Raw genomic sequence first — 5,947 nt, 5'->3', positions numbered from 1 at the left:
GAGGGAAACAGAGGCAGCCTACAAAACCCTTCTAGTAGGTTATCTTGTATGTATATTTGCGTTTCCTTAATTCTTCCTATAGCGTCATTTTGCCACGTGGTTTCTGAAAGCTTAGAGAATGCATTGGACTAAGTGCGCCCGAACGCAGTGCTCGCTTTCGAGATAAAATGCGCGGTACCAAAAGCCGTCGCCGCAGGCCGTAACGCAATTGCGTCCGTAAACATTCCCCGCGGCAAAAAGCGCGCTATCGGTTTTTTTTTTTACGTTCTTCCCCAGGGCGACCTTTTCTGCACACATGCGTGAGTGGAGGCTGTTATCGGCGAACGGGGAAATCTTTTTTCGTTACCATAAGCGCGTACTGCGCATGCAAATTGGGATGCGTTTAGAGGAAATGGTGGTCGTCACCACACATTGTTTGGTGGTTCAAAAATATGAATTACGGCTATCGCTCTCCCTTTCTGGGATGTTTTGGCGGCAGACGCTGCAGTTAGGTGGCGCACGTGCTGTTCATCCTCTTTTGAAAAATGAATTATCGAATAACGTAATTGTTTTTACAAATCACGAACTCAAGCTGTCGTTTGGCGGAACTTTAAATGCGCGCTCGTGAGCCCTAAAGACCCTCGGCAGATGCTGAAAAGAAAAGGGGCTTCAAAAAGCATGCAAATCCAAAGAAAATAAGTTACTAACACGGAAATGAGAATATGAGATCAAATCTCTCTGCACCACCATTCAACATTCAAAAATTTTTGTTTTTCACATTCCTGTGCGGATGGAAAGCTATAAACTATAATTATTAGTGAAAATTTGGAAAGACCTTGGGAGTTTTGCTCACTGTGAAGAAGGCTTCCATACGGAAGCCTTGTTCTAAGCTAATCTGAATCATATTCCCCTTGGTCAGCGTCTGTCAAAGTTTTCGCCAATGTTTCATCCCGACCAGGCGAGATTTCATCGTCAAACGTTGTGTCGTCTAATGCATTTGCGTTGCGGCACTGAACTCTAAGCGAAGCTTTAACCCTTTCCCTCCCCTTGACGAGTACCGTCGCCATAAGGTTTTGTACCGAAATAACCGATGCCGATTATACTCTTCGCCAACAAAAATTGGTCCCACATGCAACCAATAACAACTATACTCGTCATAGTTCTGTTTTCTGTTTCTTGATGCTAGATGGTCATACTTGTCGAGAGAGAGAGAGAAACTTTATTTGCGTATAACGCGGATACTTGTCGATGTTGTGGCATTTGTGTCTCGGTTTTCACTTTATTGCCGTCATCAATTGTAATGCTATGCGGTGAAGTCATTTTCCAGCTATCTTTTCTTTTACGGAAGGAGCCCACTTAATGTCCTGTATAAGTGCGATAAAGGCTTGCGAGCGCCTAACGACTCGCAAAAGGCAGCCCAACATTGTGACTCTAGCGTGTCTATCCGGCGTTGCATCTTCATCTGTAAGCGTCTCTCAGTCCGTAAATCGTCGATTGCCTTCGTTCAGCACGTCGTCGGATTGCCGGCAGTCGTTCTAATTCTACTTCAAATTGCATTTCTTTCGAAGAGCAAGTGAGAGCACACATAGTCTTTGCACTGTCCTCTTGATTGTCTCTTCTAAGTCAAGTAAGATGTCGTTGTCTTGACAATGTTCTTGCATGACAGACTGAAATTTCGTCCAATCCACTCTTTGTATAATGTCACGTATCTTGGAGGCAACAATGCTGTGATCTTTACACACGTGGAAATATGGTCACTCCCATGCGATTCTGTGTCCGTGAACCACCCGGCACGTCTGACGAGGCTTCGTGAGACAAAAGCCAAGTCAAGGCAGTTGCTGTATGTAGCGCCACGTAAAAAATTGGCCATCTCCCCGAAGTGAACCCTGATGGGATGCGAAGCAGCAGCGTTGCGCACGGGTGACGTCACGGGTTGAACGGCGCTAACGCGGGTGCTGCGGTGAGCGCTGGAAGATTCGTTTGAGGCGAAACTCGGTGTAGCGTTTATTGGTGTAAACGTTTGTTTGGAACGCAGACACAGGAGGCGAGCGGGCGTTGGAGCCGGCAGCTGCGGGCGCTCCGGCGGGCGAGGGAGAGAGTGATGTACGCGCGCACCTGCGAGGGAAGCGTGCGAGGGGAGCGTGACGTCAACGCCCAGCAGCGGCGTGACTTACTTGGCACCGCTCCAACACCTGCGCCGAGGGAAGCGCGTTGCCTCGCGTTTGTGCGGACGGAGGGACAGCGTTACACAGGCTAGTCAAAGAGCTGCTTCGCATCTAAACATGAGACTGCCATCATTTAACGAGCAAAGCTGATTGTCTGAAGTGAATGATATCAGACTTCTGCCTTTTGCCCTGATCTTAGTTGTTCCTCACAGCGTAAGGTGGGCGTTAAAGTCTCAATGATGACCCACGTGCCAGCAGTGGGTGACAGGCTGTATCGTAGTCTTTTATGATCGAATCTATTTGATGGAGAGAGGTAGGCGCCCAAAATAGTGACAGTAAGACCCTGTTTCTTCACTGTAACGCATATATATTGGTTATCATTGTCAGGTGGTAGAGGCAGAAGAATGTACCTGAGTTCATGGCGAATAAACAGCAGAACCTTACTGTTTTCACCAACAGCAGCCGACATAAACGATTAAGTCCGGAGATGCCTGCGTTCGATAAGTTCGGCTCGCAAATTAGGATTATGGGAAACATATTGGTATGCACGAACCGACAGAAAGGACGTGACTCGGAGCCAGGCGTTTAGCAACAGAACAAAAGCTTTTATAGCGCGTTCGGTTGTAGAGGTGGCAGACAGGTGACCCTAGTTTGCACGTGGCTCGCGAGAAGCTCAACGCATAAAACAAGACAGCGGCGTGTGCTGCCGCATCCTAATAAAGGCAAAAGTCTTTTTCTGGTCAAGTATTTTGTTGAATTATTGTTGTAAAAGAATGAAAACACGACACAATTGAAATCTCCCATCTGTTCTAGCAAACGTCTCCCACGAAACAGGAGGCATTTCCGCAATATTTACTCTGAAGAGCGTCGCGTATACCGGGAAGATCCAAGAAGTACATTCAAGAAACACAATGGCAGAGTGTCAATTGAAAGCTTCCACATCGGAGTGCTATTGTATTTCCAGGAAATACAATAACACTCTGCTGTGGCTGAATAAATTAAGTTGCCATCTGTTCCGTGATACAGTACAACACCGAAGTTGTTTTGTAGCCCTTAGCATTTACTACTCTAAGAAAGCAATTGAACGGTTACTAAAATGTAATGGATTACTTCTACGTTACTTTATTCTCAACCTTTACTTATTGTTCTGAAATACAGTCTCGTGGAGCGGGTTGCAGCGCAGTCCAACAGAGTCCCAGAATAGGGACCCGCCTGATCCTCTCTAGCAATAACTGCAGTACACGATACAATTTCCGCAATAAATGTTTCATTCATTCATTGATTCATTAATTAAAATGTAATTTAGGTGGAACGAATTGGTCGGGATATATTACTGCGTCCTCCGCAGCAATTCACGCCTCGTTTATCTTCAATGGCAGTTGTTTTCCGAAACATACCTTCGTACTGGTAACACTGATAGCCATAGGTCTGCAAACTTATTCATGAGACGACTCCCTCAGGCACACTCAGACTCGGAACTCAACATCGAACCGGGTGTTCGGCATGCATCCTCATCAAAAACTGCTTTCAGTATCAACTAGAAAGCGAGTGTTATAATTTCACATGAGTTTTATGGCTATTATGCATCTTCTTTTTATTTAACGTTTCGAAAAAAGTTTAGATTGAAGGCTCTTTTATGGACAGAACCAGAGATCCTTGACGATTATCGCCTTGTTGGAGTAGTCACTTTACTTTTTTTGTTGTTTTCTGTTAATATTGATTCCTTTATGAGCTGGCATGGTAAACTACATTGAATTTTAAAGATGAGGACCTAGAGGACTCAGAGAAACAGATGACCCTAGCAGTAGACCAACGTGGTGCACACAATCTGATGCAGTAAATGTAGAGATATCACGTAACATATATGCGGGCTCGCAGTTCTCAGTCCGCGCTATGTAAAAATAAATACTTCCGCATCGAACCATTCGTAGTGCGTGCTTCTGCTTGAGTTGATGCATTTTTACTCTCCACATCGGTATAAAGTGCTTTATTTCCCATCTAAGATTCTTGGCCCGTTGTACCAAGGACATTCACCCGAAAATAGCGTCTCTTCGTCCTCTATGCCACGCTGAAAAGAAATAACCTGTATTTGTATTCATTGTACTCAACATATTTCCAAAATTATTAATATATCGAGGCTTGAAAAGCAGTCAAAACAAAGCTCGCACACACCAAAAGAAAGGCATTACGTACTGCTGCTTCACTGTATGCGTATACTATACAGGTTGGCACAGTGACAAAAGTGTAGCTTCCTTTGTCGTTCCGATTTACTTGGCAAACTCATCACCCAAAAAATATTTTAATGTTAACTACATTCGCCTTGCAAATCAAGCGAACTAGAGCTCGCATGTGCACGGTCTTTAAGTGCACAGGCATAATTTATGAGTGCCAATTTTTCTTGTAGATTAATATATAATCTGATTAGAGCCAATAGAATGAAAGTTTGCAATTACGAACTTTAATTGGGATTCCTTTTTTTCTTTAATGTGCGCAGCTTTCTCTAGTGATGCAAAGCTGGAGATAGAGCGCAGCTGGGGGTCAACCTGGCTTCTTCCACCACCATCATCACCAACCCCCTGGGATTCACTGTCAGTGTGGGGGGCTTGCCGGTTTGACGCTGGAAGTTTCGCATGGCACGGTAGCCAGGATCGCTTTCTCGGCACTCGCGATCACTCAAACGGCTGTACTCGTTGTCACGAGCTCGATACTCGGGATCCTCCGCTTTTCGCCGCCGTTTCGACCCAACAGCTTCAGCACGGTACTACGGGCTGGATCGCAGCCGCTGCATTCGTTTACGATGAGTGGTGCGACGGGCTTCTCGCCGAGGTTTTTCTTCCTCGGGAGTTACGTACTTGTTTGGCCAACCCATGTTTTCCGACAGCGCAAACAATGTGCTCGGCGTGGAGACACCAGGCAATGTGTTGCCGACCCGGCGAGACGGAGCTTGGCAAGTATACTGTGAAGCTGGGTGAAGCGGCGGAGCGGAGTGACGTCATGGCTAAGCACAGCTATTAGAAGCGGTGCGGAGTCGGCGCTGTGATGTCATGGAGAGACACGTGCGTGGAGCTTGGCGAGTCTCGGTGAAGCCAGTCGCAGGCATGCAAGATGGTTGCAAGGCAACGCGCAATGACGTCACAGCTCGGCGCAGTTTCTTGCACACACCTTGAAGCTGAACCTCGAACTTAAGCAGCTGTGCTGTTAAAACTACACATTTTAAAAGGATGCACTCCGCGCAATAATAAAACTTGGAGGACGCTTGAGCTTCGCCTTCAAGATTATAACGCGATAGCGGAATCGGCCACCGAGAGCATCGCGTTGTCATTGGTAGCCTGGTATTGGTTCTCGGTGCATGCTTAAATAATGCTTAACTGCCAAGCAGAATACCTGGTTCGAGTCAGGCTCGAATCGTGGTTTTCATTTCTCACGGTGTGCGAGTTGAAGTGAGCTTTTATGCCGCACGCCGTATGTTTCAAGGCCAGCATCTGATCAGGCGCCCCCCCCCCCCCTAAAGGCTTCCGCCTTAATAACAACACGAAAACTGCAATGCAACATTGGAAAGGCGACGTATTGCATTTGGGGCACAATCACTGGAAAGCTGTGGGCAACGAGTTATCAATGTAACAAACCAACTCCAGCTCCGCATAACGTTGGGGGTTCTTGGGGGGCGCATGGACCTCTATGCTTCCCTATGACCCACGTCGAACTATTACAATTCGCAGTTTTAGTTGTACATGAAAAACTGCATTGCCATAGAGTTGCGAAACCGACAAATTGGTAAGCCGACTGGTGTTTAGAAGGTATGT

This window comes from Rhipicephalus sanguineus, chromosome 7, assembly GCF_013339695.2.
Source record: "Rhipicephalus sanguineus isolate Rsan-2018 chromosome 7, BIME_Rsan_1.4, whole genome shotgun sequence".
In the NCBI taxonomy this organism is placed as follows: Eukaryota; Metazoa; Arthropoda; class Arachnida; order Ixodida; family Ixodidae; genus Rhipicephalus; species Rhipicephalus sanguineus.
The sequence above is the reverse complement of the archived record's forward strand: the minus strand, read 5'-3'. Positions refer to the sequence as shown.